The 16,551-nt window shown below is 34.5% G+C and overlaps 1 long non-coding RNA gene across 1 annotated transcript; it reads right to left on the bottom strand.

The window, feature by feature from the left end:
• Window positions 1–1,377: 1,377 nt before the first annotated feature.
• Window positions 1,378–12,943, bottom strand: LOC130940324 (uncharacterized). Its single transcript, XR_009070279.1, has 4 exons — window positions 12,777–12,943; window positions 12,630–12,684; window positions 12,413–12,541; window positions 1,378–1,886 (listed from the first exon to the last, which is right to left on the bottom strand). It is a non-coding gene; the product is annotated as an uncharacterized LOC130940324 (long non-coding RNA).
• Window positions 12,944–16,551: the final 3,608 nt, after the last annotated feature.

Raw genomic sequence — 16,551 nt, 5'->3', positions numbered from 1 at the left:
TTTTTTAAAAGTATGCAATTGACACCAAACTTAAAAATTGACTCAAGACTCAAACAAGAAACACAAAATATTTTTTATTTTTATGATTTTCTAATTTTTTTGGATTTTTATTTTAATTTTTTTTCGAAAATATAGTTTTGAAAAACGAAAAATAAAAAGAAAAAAAATTGAAAAAGATTTTTGAAAAGAAAATTACCTAATCTGAGCAACAAGATGAACCGTCAGTTGTCCATACTCGAACAATCCCCGGCAACGGCGCCAAAAACTTGGTGGACGAAATTGTGATCCATATTCTTTTGTACTTGTATGAAATCATTATTATGGCACCGGTTGAATTCACAACTCCGTTCAACTAACCAGCAAGTGTACTGGGTCGTCCAAGTAATAAACCTTACGCGAGTAAGGGTCGATCCCACAGAGATTGTTGGTATGAAGCAAGCTATGGTCACCTTGTAAATCTCAGTTAGGCAGATTAAACAGTTTTGGGTTTCGAAAATTAATAATAAAAAGAAATAATAAAAGGGATAGAATACTTATGTAAATCAATAGTGGGAATTTCAGATAGGCGAATGGAGATACTGTATGGCTCGAGAACGCCTGCTTTCCTACTGCTTCAACTCAATCCTTCTTACTCCTTTCCATGGCAAGCTGTGTATAGGGGTTCACCGTTCGACGATGGCTACTTTGTATCCTCTCTGGAAAATGGTCCTCTGCGCTGTCACTCGCATGGCTAATCGTCTGGAGGCATCACACTGGCCGAAGGCTACATCCCATCCTCGCAGTGAAAACTACGCTCACGCGCTCTGTCACAGCACGGCTAATCACTGGTTGGTTCCCGCTCCTGCTGGAATAGAATCCCTTGATTCTTTTGCGTCTGTCACTAACGCCCAGCACTTGCGAGTCTGAAGCACGTCACAGTCACTCATTACCGGAATCCTACTCGGAATACCACAGACAAGGTTAGACTTTCCGGATTCCCAGGATCCTACTCGAAATACCGCAGACAAGGTTAGACTTTCCGGATCCTCATGAATGCCGCCATCTATCTAGCTTATACCACGAAGATTCTGTTGGGGAATCTAAGAGATACACATTCAAGCTCGGTTGCATGTAGAACAGAAGTGGTTGTCAATCACACGCGTTCATAGGTGAGAATGATGATGAGCGTCACATAATCATCACATTCATCATGTTCTTGGGTGCGAATGAATATCTTGGAATAAGAACAAGTTGAATTGAATGGAAGAAAATAGAATTGCATTAATACTTGAGGTACAGCAGAGCTCCACACCCTTAATCTATGGTGTGCAGAAACTCCACCGTTGAAAATACATAAGTAAAAGGTTCAGGCATGGCCGAGAGGCCAGCCTCCTCCAAAGTGATCAAAAGACCGAATGGTCAAGAGATATCAAATACATTAGTTAAATGTTCTATTTATAATAAACTAGCTCCTAGGGTTTACATGAGTAAGTAATTGATGCATAAATCCACTTCCGGGGCCCACTTGGTGTATGTTTGGGCTGAGCTTGATCTATCCACGAGCTGAGGCTTCTCTTGGAGTTGAACTCTGAGTTATGACGTGTTTTGGGCATTCAACTCCGGATCATGACGTTTTTCTGGCGTTTAACTCCAGACAGCAGCATGTACTTGGCGTTCAACGCCAAGTTACGTTGTCAATTTCCGAATAAAGTATGGACTATTATATATTGCTGGAAAGCCCTGGATGTCTAATTTCCAACGCCGTTGAGAGCGCGCTAATTGGAGTTCTGTAGCTCCAGAAAATCCATTTTGAGTGCAGGGAGGTCAGATTCCAACAGCATCAGCAGTCCTTTTGTCAGCCTTTTTCAGAGTTTTGCTCAAGTCCCTCAATTTCAGCCAGAAATTACCTGAAATCACAGAAAAACACACAAACTCATAGTAAAGTCCAGAAATGTGAATTTAACATAAAAACTAATGAAAATATCCCTAAAAGTAGCTTAAACTTACTAAAAACTACCTAAAAACAATGCCAAAAAGCGTATAAATTATCCGCTCATCAATAGATGGCGGCATTCATGAGGATCCGGAAAGTCTAAACCTTGTCTGTGGTATTCCGAGTAGGATTCTGGGATTGAATGACTGTGACGAGCTTCAAACTCGCGATTGCTGGGCGTGATGACAAACGCAAAAGGATCAATGGATCCTATTCCAACATGATCGAGAACCAACAGCTGATTAGCCGTGCTGTGACAGAGCATAGGAACGTTTTCACTGAGAGGATGGGATGTAGCCACTGACAACAGTGATGCCCTACATACAGCTTGCCATGGAAAGGAGTAAGAAGGATTGGATGAATGTAATAGGAAAGTAGAGATTCAAGAGGAGCACAGCATCTCCATACACTTATCTGAAATTCCCACTATTAATTTACATAAGTATTTCTATCCCTTTTCTTTTCTTTTTATTATTAAATTTTCGAAACCCAAAACTATTTAATCTGCCTAACTGAGATTTACAAGGTGACCAAAGCTTGCTTCATACCAACAATCTCTGTGGGATCGACCCTTACTCACGTAAGGTATTACTTGGATGACCCAGTACACTTGCTGGTTAAGTTGAACGGAGTTGTGAATTGAATTTTAGACACCGTGATATTGAGCACCAAGTTTTTGGAGCCATTACCGGGGATTTGTACAAGTTAGAAAAGAATGAATCACAATTTCGTCCACCAAGTTTTTGGCGCCGTTGCCGGGGATTGTTCGAGTATGGACAACTGACGGTTCATCTTGTTGCTCAGATTAGGTAATTTCCTTTTCAAAAAGTTTTCAAAAAATTCTTCTTTAATTTTCATTTTTTTTAAAGAACATTTTCGAAAAAAATTAATAAAAATACAAAAAAAATCATAAAATCATAAAAACCAAAAATATTTTGTGTTTCTTATTTGAGTCTTGAGTCAATTTTTAAGTTTGGTGTCAATTGCATGCTTTAAAAATTTTTTTCTTGCATTTTTTGAAAATTCCATGCATTCATAGTGTTCTTCATGATCTTCAAGTTGTTCTTGATAAGTCCTCTTGTTTGATCTTGATGTTTTCTTGTTTTGTGTTGTTTGTTGTTTTTCATATGCATTTTTCGTTTGTTAGAGTCCATGCATTAAAGATTTTTAAGTTTGGTGTCTTGCATATTTTCTTTGCATAAAAAATTTTTCAAAAATATGTTCTTGATGTTCATCATGATCTTCAAAGTGTTCTTGGTGTTCATCTTGACATTCATAGTGTTCTTGCGTGCATCTTGTGTTTTGATCTAAAATTTTTATGTTTTGGGTCATGTTTGTGTTTTTCTCTCTCCTCATTAAAAATTCAAAAATAAAAAAAACATATCTTTTCCTTATTTCCCTCCAAATTTTTGAAATTTTGGGTTGACTTGGTCAAAAATTTTTAAAATTAGTTGTTTCTTACAAGTCAAGTCAAAATTTCAATTTCAAAAATCTTATCTTTTCAAAATCTTTTTCAAAAATCATATCTTTTTCATTTTTTTATCATTTTCGAAAATTTCAAAAATATTTTTCAAATTATTTTTCAAAATCTTTTTCTTATCTTTATATCAAATTTTCAAAAATTAGCTAACAATTAATGTGATTGGTTCAAAAATTTGAAGTTTGTTACTTTCTAGTTAAGAAAGGTTCAATCTTTAAGTTCTAGAATCTTATCTTGTAGTTTCTTGTTAGTCAAGTCATTTTAAAAATTAAATCTTTTTCAAAATATCTTTTTCTTAAAATTTCTATCTTATCTTCTTATCTTTTCAAATTTGATTTCAAATCTTTTTCAATCAACTAACTAACTTTTTGTTTGTTTCTTATCTTTTCCAAAACCAACTAACTACTTTTCCCTCTCTAATTTTCGAAAATATCTCTCTCTTTTTTTTTAAAAATTCTTTTTGATTAACTAAATATTTCATGTTTTAATTTTAATTACATTTATCTCTAACTTTCGAAAATTGCTAATCCCTTTTTCAAAAATTATTTTCGAAATTTTCTTTCTCTTTTCTTATTCTATTTAATTATTTATTTACTAACACTTCTCTTCACCTCTCTTCATCCAAAAATCCGAATCCATCCTTCTTCATTCTTCTACCCCCTTCTTCTTCTACTAACATAAAGGAATCTCTATACTGTGACATAGAGGATTCCTCTTTCTTTTCTTGTTTTCTTCTCTTTCATATGAGCAGGAACAGGGAAAAGGGCACTCTTGTTGAAATTGATCCAGAACCTGAAAGGACTCTGAAGAGAAAATTAAGAGAAGCTAAATTACATTATTCTAAAGGTAACCTTTCAGAAATTTTCGAACAAGAGAAGGAGATGGCAGCCGAAAATAATAATAATACAAGGAGAATGCTTGGTGACTTCACAAAGCCAACGTCCAAGTTTGATGGAAGAAGCATCTCCATTCCTGCCATTGGAGCTAACAACTTTGAGCTGAAACCTCAGCTAGTTGCATTAATGCAACAAAACTGCAAGTTTCATGGACTTCCATCTGAAGATCCCTATCAGTTTTTAACTGAGTTCTTGCAGATCTGTGAGACTGTAAAGACGAATGGAGTTGATCCTGAAGTCTACAGACTCATGCTTTTCCCTTTTGCTGTAAGAGACAGAGCTAGAATATGGTTGGATTCACAACCCAAGGATAGCCTGGACTCTTGGGATAAGCTGGTCACTGCCTTCTTGGATAAATTCTTTCCTCCTCAAAAGCTGAGCAAGCTGAGAGTGGATGTTCAAACCTTCAAACAAAAAGATGGTGAATCCCTCTATGAAGCTTGGGAAAGATACAAGCAGCTGACCAAAAGATGTCCATCTGACATGTTTTCAGAATGGACCATATTAGATATATTCTATTATGGTCTATCTGAATTTTCGAAAATGTCATTGGACCATTCTGCAGGTGGATCTATTCACCTAAAGAAAACGCCTGAAGAGGCTCAAGAACTCATTGATATGGTTGCAAACAACCAATTTATGTACACTTCTAAAAGGAATTCCGTGAATAATGGGATACCTCAGAAGAAAGGAGTTATTGAAATTGATGCTCTGAATGCCATATTGGCTCAGAACAAAGTGTTGACTCAACAGGTCAACATGATCTCTCAAAATCTGAATGGATGGCAACATGCATCCAACAGTACTAAAGAGGCAGCTTCTGAAGAAGCTTATGATCCTGAGAACCATGCCATGGCAGAGGTTAATTACATGGGTGAACCTTATGGAAACACCTATAACTCATCATGGAGAAATCATCCAAATTTCTCATGGAAGGATCAACAAAAGCCTCAACAAGGCTTTAACAATGGTGGACGCAATAGGCTGAGCAATAGCAAGCCTTTCCCATCATCTTCTCAGCAACAGACAGAGAATTCCGAACAAAACACTTCTAATTTAGCCAATCTAGTCTCTGATCTGTCAAAGGCCACTTTCAGTTTCATGAGTGAAACAAGATCCTCCATTAGAAATCTGGAGGCACAAGTAGGCCAGCTGAGTAAGAAAGTCATTGAAACTCCTTCCAGTATTCTCCCAAGCAATACAGAAGAGAATCCAAAAGGAGAGTGCAAGGCTATTGATATAATCAATATGGCCGAATGCACAAGGGGGGAGGAGGATGAAAATCCTAGTGAGGAAGACCTCCTGGGACGTCCCTCAAGCAAGAAGGAGTTTCCTATTAAGGATCCAAAGGAATCTGAGGCTCATATAGAGACCATAGAGATTCCATTAAATCTTCTTCTGCCATTCATGAGCTCTGAAGACTACTCTTCCTCTGAAGAGGATGAAGATGTGACTGGAGAGCAAGTTGCTCAATATTTAGGAGCTATCATGAAGCTGAATGCCAAGTTGTTTGGTAATGAGACTTGGGAAAGTGAACCTCCCTTGCTCATTAGTGAACTGGATACCTGGATTCAGCAAACTCTACCTCAAAAGAAACAAGATCCTGGCAAGTTCTTAATACCTTGTACCATAGGCACCATGACCTTTGAAAAAGCCCTATGTGATTTGGGGTCAGGGATAAATCTTATGCCACTCTCTGTAATGGAGAAGCTGGGGATCATTGAGGTACAACCTGCCTTGTTCTCATTACAATTGGCAGACAAGTCATTAAGACAAGCTTATGGAATAGTAGAGGACGTGCTAGTAAAGGTTGAAGGCTTTTACATCCCTACTGATTTCATAATCTTAGACACTAGGAAGGAAGAGGATGATTGCATCATCCTTGGAAGACCTTTCCTAGCCACAGCAGAAGCTGTGATAGATGTCAACAGAGGTGAATTAGTCCTTCAATTGAATGGGGACTACCTTGTGTTTAAGGCACATGGCCATCCCTCTGTGACAAAAGAGAGTAAGCATGAAGAGCTTCTCTCAGTTCAGAGTCAAGAAGAGCCCCCACAGTCAAACTCTAAGTTTGGTGTTGGGAGGCCACAACCAAACTCTAAGTTTGGTGTTAAAATCCCATATCCAAACTCTAAGTTTGGTGTTGGGACTATACAACATTGACCTGATCACCTTGTGGCTCCATGAGAGCCACTGTCAAGCTATTGACATTAAAGAAGCGCTTGTTGGGAGGCAACCCAATTTTATTTATCTAATTTTTATTTTATTTTATTTTATTGTTATTTTGTGTTTTATTAGGTACATGATCATGAGGAGTCACGAAAAAATCATAAAAATTAAAAACAGAATCAAAAACAGCAGAAGAAAAAAATCACACCCTGGAGGAAGCACAGGCTGGCGTTCAACGCCAGTAAGATGCATCTGGCCGGCGTTCAATGCCAGAACAGAGCATCATTCTGGCACTGAACGCCAGAAACAAGCAACATTCTGGCGCTGAACGCCAGGAATGTGCTTAGAGAAGAAAAGCTGGCGCTGAACGCCAGTAACAAGCATGAAACCGGCGTTCAACGCCAGAAACATGCTTTACATGGGCGTTGAACGCCTAGAACGTGCACCAATGGGCGTTTAAACGCCAGAATAGTGTGCAAAGGCATTTTACATGCCTATTTGGTGCAGGGATGGAATTCCTTGACACCTCAGGATCTGTGGACCCCACAGGATCCCCACCTACCATATTCCCACCTTACCTCCTAATCCTAATTTTTGTGATTACTCTTCCCCATGTCACACTTCCCAACACTCTTTACCAATCACCTCAATTCCTCTTCCCAATCACCCCCTTCACCACTCACATCCTTCCACTCTTCCCCATAAACCCCACCTACCTTCAAAAATTCAAAACCATTTTCCCACCCATTCCCACCCTAAATGGCCGAACATACACTACCCCCTCTCCCTATAAATACCCTTCCATTCTACTTCATTTTCACACAACACAACCCCCTCTTCTCCCACTTGGCCGAACCTACTTCTCTCCCTCTCTACCATATTCTCTTCTTCTTCTTCTTCTCTTCTTTCTTCTCTTGCTCGAGGGCGAGCAATATTTTAAGTTTGGTGTGGTAAAAGCATAAGCTTTTTGTTTTTTCATTACCATCAATGGCACCTAAGACCGGAGAATCCTCTAGAAAAGGAAAAGGGAAGACTAAAGCTTCCACCTCCGAGTCATGGGAGATGGAAAGATTCATCTCCAAAAGCCATCAAGACCACTTCTATGATGTTGTGGCAAAGAAGAAGGTGATCCCCGAGGTCCCTTTCAAGCTCAAAAAGAATGAGTATCTGGAGATCCGACATGAGATCCGAAGAAGAGGTTGGGAAGTCCTAACCAACCCCATGCAACAAGTCGGAATCTTAATGGTTCAAGAGTTCTATACCAATGCATGGATCACTAGGAACCATGATCAAAGTATGAACCTGAGTCCAAAGAATTATCTCACAATGGTTCGGGGGAAATACTTAGATTTTAGTCCGGAAAATGTGAGGTTGGCGTTCCACTTGCCCATGATGCAAGGAGATGAACGCCCCTACACTAGAAGGGTCAACTTTAATCAAAGGTTGGACCAAGTCCTTACGGACATATGTGTGGAAGGAGCTCAATGGAAAAGAGACTCCAAAGGCAAGCCAGTCCAACTAAGAAGACTGGATCTCAAGCCTGTAGCTAGAGGATGGTTGGAGTTCATTCAACGCTCCATCATTCCCACTAGCAACTGATCTGAAGTTACTGTGGATCGGGCCATCATGATTCATAGCATCATGATTGGAGAGGAAGTAGAAGTTCATGAGGTAATCTCCAATGAAATCTACAAAATAGCCGACAAGTCCTCCACAATGGCACGGCTAGCTTTTCCTCACCTTATTTGCGATCTATGTTACTCAGCTGGAGTTATCGTAGAAGGAGACATCCCCATTAAAGAGGATAAGCCCATCACCAAGAAGAGGATGGAGCAAGCAAGAGAGACCCTTCACGGTTCTCAAGAGATGCATGAGGAAGCTCATCATCAAGAAATCCCTGAGATGCCTCAAGGGATGCACTTTCCTCCCAACAACTATTGGGAGCAACTCAACACTTCCTTAGAAGATTTGAGCCACAATGTGGAACAATTAAGGGTGGAACATCATGAGCACTCCATCATTCTCCATGAAATAAGAGAAGATCAAAGAGCAATGAGGGAGGAGCAACAAAGGCAAGGAAGGGACATAGAAGAGCTTAAGAACATCATTGGTCCTTCAAGAAGAAGACGCCACTAAGGTGGATTCATTCCTTGTTCTTATTTCTTCTGTTTTTCGTTTTTTTTATGTTATGTTTATCTATGTTTTGTGTCTCTACTTCACGATCATTAGTATGTAGTAACCATGTCTTAAAGCTATGAATAAAATCCATTAATCCTTCACCTCTCTTAAATGAAAAATGTTTTAATTCAAAAGAACAAGAAGTACATGAATTTCGAATTTATCCTTGAATTTAATTTAATTATATTGATGTGGTGACAATACTTTTTGTTTTCTGAATGAATGCTTAAACAGTGCATATGTCTTTTGATATTGTTGTTTATGAATGTTAAAATTGTTGGCTCTTGAAAGAATGATGAACAAAGAGAAATGTTATTGAGGATCTGAAAAATCATGAAATTGATTCTTGAAGCAAGAAAAAGCAGTGAAAAGTAAAAAGCTTGCGAGAAAAAAAAAGTGGCGAAAAAAAATAGAAAGAAAAGAAAAAGCAAGCAGAAAAAGCCAATAGCCCTTAAAACCAAAAGGCAAGGGTAAAAAAGGATCCAAGGCTTTGAGCATCAATGGATAGGAGGGCCCAAGGAAATAAAATCCAGGCCTAAGCGGCTAAATCAAGCTGTCCCTAACCATGTGCTTGTGTCATTAAGGTCCAAGTGAAAAGCTTGAGACTGAGTGGTTAAAGTCGTGATCCAAAGCAAAAAGAGTGTGCTTAAGAGCTCTGGACACCACTAACTGGGGACTCTAGCAAAGCTGAGTCACAATCTGAAAAGGTTCACCCAGTTATGTGTCTGTGGCATTTATGTATCCGGTGGTAATACTGGAAAACAAAATGCTTAGGGCCACGGCCAAGACTCATAAGTAGCTGTGTTCAAGAATCAACATGCTTAACTAGGAGAATCAATAACACTATCCGAAATTCTAAGTTCCTAGAGAAGCTAATCATTCTAAACTTCAAAGGAAAAAGTGAGATGCCAAAACTGTTCAGAAGCAAAAAGCTACAAGTCCCGCTCATCTAATTATAATTAATATTCATTGATATTCTGGAATTTATAGTATATTCTCTTCTTTTTATCCTATTTGATTTTCAGTTGCTTGGGGACAAGCAACAATTTAAGTTTGGTGTTGTGATGAGCGGATAATTTATACGCTTTTTGGCATTGTTTTTAGGTAGTTTTTAGTATGATCTAGCTACTTTTAGGGATGTTTTCATTAGTTTTTATGTTAAATTCATATTTCTGGACTTTACTATGAGTTTGTGTGTTTTTCTGTGATTTCAGGTAATTTCTGGCTGAAATTGAGGGACTTGAGCAAAACTCTGATAGGAGGCTGACAAAAGGACTGCTGATGCTGTTGGAATCTGACCTCCCTGCACTCGAAATGGATTTTCTGGAGCTACAGAACTCCAATTGGCGCGCTCTCAACGGCGTTGGAAAGTAGACATCTAGAGCTTTCCAGCAATATATAATAGTCCATACTTTATTCGGAAATTGACGACGTAACTTGGCGTTGAACGCCAAGTACATGCTGCTGTCTGGAGTTAAACGCCAGAAAAACGTCATGATCCGGAGTTGAACGCCCAAAACACGTTATAACTTGGAGTTCAACTCCAAGAGAAGCCTCAGCTCGTGGATAGATCAAGCTCAGCCCAAGCATACACCAAGTGGGCCCCGGAAGTGGATTTATGCATCAATTACTTACTCATGTAAACCTTAGTAGCTAGTCTAGTATATATAGGACATTTAACTATTGTATTAGACGTCTTTGACCACGTTTCATCTTTGGTCTCAGTTTTGTTTTATTCTTCATCTTAAGAGGCTATTGATCACGTTTTAGGGGGCTGGCCATTCGGCCATGCCTGAACCTTTCACTTATGTATTTTCAACGGTGGAGTTTCTGCACACCATAGATTAAGGGTGTGGAGCTCTGCTGTACCTCAAGTTTCAATACAATTACTATTACTTTCTATTCAATTCTCTTCTATTCTTATTCCAAGATATACGTTGCACAATACTTTGATGAATGTGATGATCCGTGACACTCATCATCATTCTCACATATGAACGCGCGTGACTGACAACCACTTCCGTTCTACCTTAGGCCGGGCGCATATCTCTTAGATTCCCCAACAGAATCTTCGTGGTATAAGCTAGATAGATGGCGGCATTCATGAGGATCCAGAAAGTCTAAACCTTGTCTGTGGTATTCCGAGTAGGATTCTGGGATTGAATGACTGTGACGAGCTTCAAACTCGCGATTGCTGGGCGTGATGACAAACGCAAAAGGATCAATGGATCCTATTCCAACATGATCGAGAACCAACAGCTGATTAGCCGTGCTGTGATAGAGCATAGGAACATTTTCACTGAGAGGATGGGATGTAGCCACTGACAACAGTGATGCCCTACATACAGCTTGCCATGGAAAGGAGTAAGAAGGATTGGATGAATGTAATAGGAAAGTAGAGATTCAAGAGGAGCACAGCATCTCCATACACTTATCTGAAATTCCCACTATTAATTTACATAAGTATTTCTATCCCTTTTCTTTTCTTTTTATTATTAAATTTTCGAAACCCAAAACTATTTAATCTGCCTAACTGAGATTTACAAGGTGACCAAAGCTTGCTTCATACCAACAATCTCTGTGGGATCGACCCTTACTCACGTAAGGTATTACTTGGATGACCCAGTACACTTGCTGGTTAAGTTGAACGGAGTTGTGAATTGAATTTTAGACACCGTGATATTGAGCACCAAGTTTTTGGAGCCATTACCGGGGATTTGTACAAGTTAGAAAAGAATGAATCACAATTTCGTCCACCACATTCCCGGGAATTTATATAGTGCCCGGTCACACTTACGTCGTAAGGTCAACTGAGTATCGAGTTTTCAACCTGGTACACGTGGTGGCAAGCCATGGCATTTAATCCAGGGAATCTCGTATCTCAGATCATTCAAATTCATAAGCCATATAAATAATTCAATTATAATTCATCAACATTCACATCATTCTCAATTTCATCTCACTCATCATCATGCATTAAACATATTCAATCCATATCCTTCATTATCACACCTCTCATTCCGTCCATCAATAATTCTAATTCAAAACATAATTCATTCTTTTCTAAGAATCAAACTCCAAACTTAAAACATACTCATTTTCTTAATAACTCTAAATCAAACCATATAACCTTTGAATCTAAATCTTTTTAGATAATCATATAAACAAAATCTCTAATTTTTATAAAATTTTGGCAGCACCTCCTCTAAAACTCGGACTTTGCTACCCTTTTCGGGTCCAAACCTGCTTTCTTTTCAATTCAACATACACTTCCTCATCATCACAACAGTCACCACAATAAATCTACCTTAGATCAACAATTATACTCATACCATATTCAAAACCAACAACCAAAATTCAACTAAGGATCATAGTTCACTAATCCTAGGCTTCTAACACAAAATACCTCATTATCACAACAACCTCCACAATAGTTATACTTCAAATCAATAATTTACCAAATCATTAATTAATCAACAAGCACCAAACCAGCTATGTTCAACAACAATAACATTCAACCATAATTCTCTCCAAATTAACATACAACATTCACCATCCAAAATTAATAACTAATTATCCAATAAAGTTCAACCAAATATATTCATCGACAAATTACTAAACATTAAACATACACCTGCATTCCAACTTATCCTATGGTCATCTAGCCTAAGTTTTCACAGAACATTATATATTAAATGCAAGAAACCTAAACCATACCTTGGCCGATTTCCACGTAACGACCAAAGCAAATTATTTAAAATCAAGGCAGCCCCTCAAAACTCAACTAATCCGCTTCCTCCAAGTTTCAGTATTCACAATTTCAAGCTCCAATTATTTATTCACAACCTAATACACATTCATAACACATATATATCCAATTTAATACTCAAAGCTCAAATTCAATAAAATTAAAATAGAATTATCATATCCTCACCTTACCCAAGCTTCACATAAGCAAGAGTGAATGTTTCCCTCAAGCTAATTGGATCCTAAAATATCAGAAATAAAAAAAATTTAACCTTCCCATTAAAAATTCAAAAATTGGGGGAAAAGAGGAGACTGAGATGAAATAACAAGTTACCTATGAAATTGTTCTGGTAGAAATGTAAAGCTCGACGCGGTGAATGCGTGGCCGCAAACAGTGCAGCGATCGGAGCTCGAACGGAGAAGTTATGGGAGTTGGAAATTAAAAGTAAGGGTTACGGGATATTTCTCGTTTCTCTTCTCCCTGGAAGCTGAAGGCTTCGTTGCTGCAGTAATGAGGGAGAAGACAGAGCTGGGTTCATTTAATAGGGCTGATCCGGTTGGACCGACAGCTCGGTTCGGGTCCGATTCAACCGGTTCGGCCCGTTTGGTCCAATTTTGGATCATTTTCTTTGAAATTAGTGTCGAAATTCTCGTTTCGATGAGCTCTACCCTATTTTGATATAATATTCGCATTTCTAATCCTCCTTATTAAAAACTAATTTATTGACTAATTATCTACTAATTTAACCGAAATTTACATGTTCAAAACACGAAATTTTCACAAATTCTTTCATTTTTATTTTAAATTATCATTCAACTTAAAATAATAACTAAATTATCATTTAATTAATTTTTAGATAATCCTTCTTAAATATTATTTTTTAATATTATCTTAATTCGTATTTCAAATAAAATGATTATATCACTGAATCACTTTCAGCTATATTTATTACTGAATTGTGATGTCTATCTCTATACTTTCATTTTCATTGTTATTTTTCATATTGGAATGGGGAGTGTCCCATTTTACTCAAATTTAAAAATAATTTTTCTCTTATATATCATGTTTTTGACAATCTGAATATTAATTTTTCTGAATTTCTCGTTAACTACTTTTCAGATCCTCCACTCCATTATTGTTAAAATTTTATGTATATCTTAGCTTTTTCCACAAAAATGATTAAAATTTAAATAATAAATTAACCAAATTATAAGAAAAATAATATGAATGAGGAGTCAATTATTAAAAAATATATGTAATATTATTAACTTTCAGACATAAAACAAAATCTAACAACGAATAATGAAAATATAAATGCTTTACAATATATATTATGTAATTCTATTTTATTAAATATAAGAAGTAGTTGTACATAATAAATGATGATAAAATAATTTATCTATTGTATTTGTTATTGAATTAAAACCAATAGAAATATTTTTAAATATAATTTTATTTTTAATTTCTCTGTGTTATAAGTGTCAACAAAATTCTTGGTTTTTTTTTTCAAAGTTGATAATTTTATCAAAATATTTTTTATCAAAAATTTAAATTAAATCATGTATAAAAATAATAAATGTTTCTAAAAAGAATTTTAAAAATTTGATTTAATTTTACACATACCTCGTGGGAAGCAAGGCAGTGCATGCAGCTGTTTGTGACGAGCATGATGCAAAATTGAGGAAACAAAATTGAACCAGCAAACTAATAATAACCATATATTATGATATATCATCATTTCAATAATTGCGATGGCAATGTTTGGGCCTCATGATAACCAGAGGGATAGATAGTTTTTTTTCCCTTATTTTTAAATGTATTTATTAATTATTATTAAAATAAAAATAATTTTAAATATAGTAAATATATAATAAAAAATATTATACGTATAAAATTATAGATATTAAATTAAAATAAATAAATTTATATTATTATCTTTAATATTATTCGTATATATTAAATTTATTTATTTTAAAGTTATTTAAAATTTATTATTAAAGATAATAATATAAATTTATTTATTTTAATTTAATATCTATAATTTTATACATATAATATTTATTATTATATATTTATTATATTTAAAATTATTTTTATTTTAATAATAATTAATAAATACATTTAAAAATAAGGAAAAAAAATTATCAATATAATCTATTGGTGACACCATGTTCAAAATATCAATGAAAGAATTCATGAAGCCAATAGTTGCATGAAAAGGTGATGACTGCCACACCAATGATTCGGTTAAGTACTGGACTTTGGTCATGCATAGGTAATTATCGATAACTATTTTACTCCTCCTGTTTTATTTTATTTTATTTTATTTTATTTTATTATTTTTTTTTACACGTCATTGTCAGTTTCTGATGTATGTTTAAAGGGTAATTATAAGGGTAGTTTTTTGGCGGCTAAGGTTATAGTGGCTAAAAATGGCTAAATTTTGACTGACCAATAAACATATGACATGTGTAGAGTTAGATGAAAATTGTTAGTTAGAGTGATAGGTCTTATTGTTAGTGAGTAGTAGGGCAAAAGAGTAAATAAAAGGACCAAAATGATGTGTATATCATGTGGGCCTTTGTTTTGAAGAAAAAAAATCTGTTAGTATTTTTTAAGTGAATAATTTCAAAACTTTAATGGTTGGGTTTTAGTGTAAAAATCTATTATAATGTTAGATCAATAAAAAGTCATCATAAACTATTAATAATGAGAGTAATAAAAAAAACAAGAACTAAATCATGCAATATTTATGTGAGCTCTTATTATTAATGTATTTGTGGCATGAATTATATGAGAGTATAAATTTATAAAGTGTTAAAATTTTATAAGAAAATATTTTTATTTTGAATAAAAATAACTATTAAACAATATTATTGATATTATTATAGTTATTATTATTTTTATTCTTATTATTATTATTATTATTATTATTATTATTATTATTATTATTATTATTAAAAGAGAAATTTTTGGAAATTAGTAATTTTTAGTAGTTTTGTTCATTTTTTGGTGAATATAAATACTAAATTATTTTTAACAGATAAATTTTATTAATTTATATGTTCAAACTCTAAAAATTTTGAGTGCAAATGATAATGATTTATATGTATATATGTGCACAATTTTAATAAACATATGTGTAAATTGTATGTTTATTGTGTACAAAATCTCTATAAATATAAGTACAAATTATTACCAATTAAGTGTGGACAAAAAATGTTAATACTTGTTAGTCATATAGCACTGCTCTTATTAAAAATCTTCATAATAGTTTTATTAATAAGATTTACTTTTTTAGTTTGTGAATCCACTAAAGCAGACATTCGTAAATCTTAAATTCATAATGTCATACCTTTTATAATTTATTTAAATAAACTAGTTGAAAATCAATTATACCAGATTGTCTTAAAACTGAATTCACTTTTAATTTTGTTTGTTCTCTTAATATTTATATAAAAGGTGGTCCTTGTATAAAATTTTAAAGAAATAAATATAAAATATGCAAAACCACCATGATTTATGAAGTAAATTGGTTAGTTTTTATCAATGTTTATGGTTTTTTACCATATTAATTTGTTAATTTTTATTTAACTAAAATTTTTTTGTTTTTTTATTTTATATCCATCATTATACATATTATTTGTTAATTTCATGATATAAATTTTAAAACTAAAGAAGAAATGGGCATTGACAAGCAAAAGACGTAAAAATATAAAATAAAAAGAATCATTCGTATTTTCTTAAAATATTCATGTAAAATTATGGTAAAATATATTTTAATCATAATAGTGTACAAAATATTTTTGTATTTAGATTACCAAAGATGGATCTAGGATTTTTAATACGAAGGGGTTGAATTATAGACAAATTTTTTAACTTCTTTTTTAGATTTTTTCATTACATAAAAATAATTTAGGAATAATATATAGTTATTGAATTGATTTTATCTAAATATAAAGAAAAAGTCTTATAAATTATTTTTTATAATATCATTTTTGATATGACAATTACATAAAGTAGACAACAATATCGATAATATATTATAAAATTATAATAGACCAAAAATTTATAGTGTATTTAGTTACAAAAATTATTAATTAAAATT

Source organism: Arachis stenosperma, chromosome 7 (assembly GCF_014773155.1).
Source record: "Arachis stenosperma cultivar V10309 chromosome 7, arast.V10309.gnm1.PFL2, whole genome shotgun sequence".
NCBI classification, from domain to species: domain Eukaryota; kingdom Viridiplantae; phylum Streptophyta; class Magnoliopsida; order Fabales; family Fabaceae; genus Arachis; species Arachis stenosperma.
The sequence above is the reverse complement of the archived record's forward strand: the minus strand, read 5'-3'. Positions and strand labels throughout refer to the sequence as shown.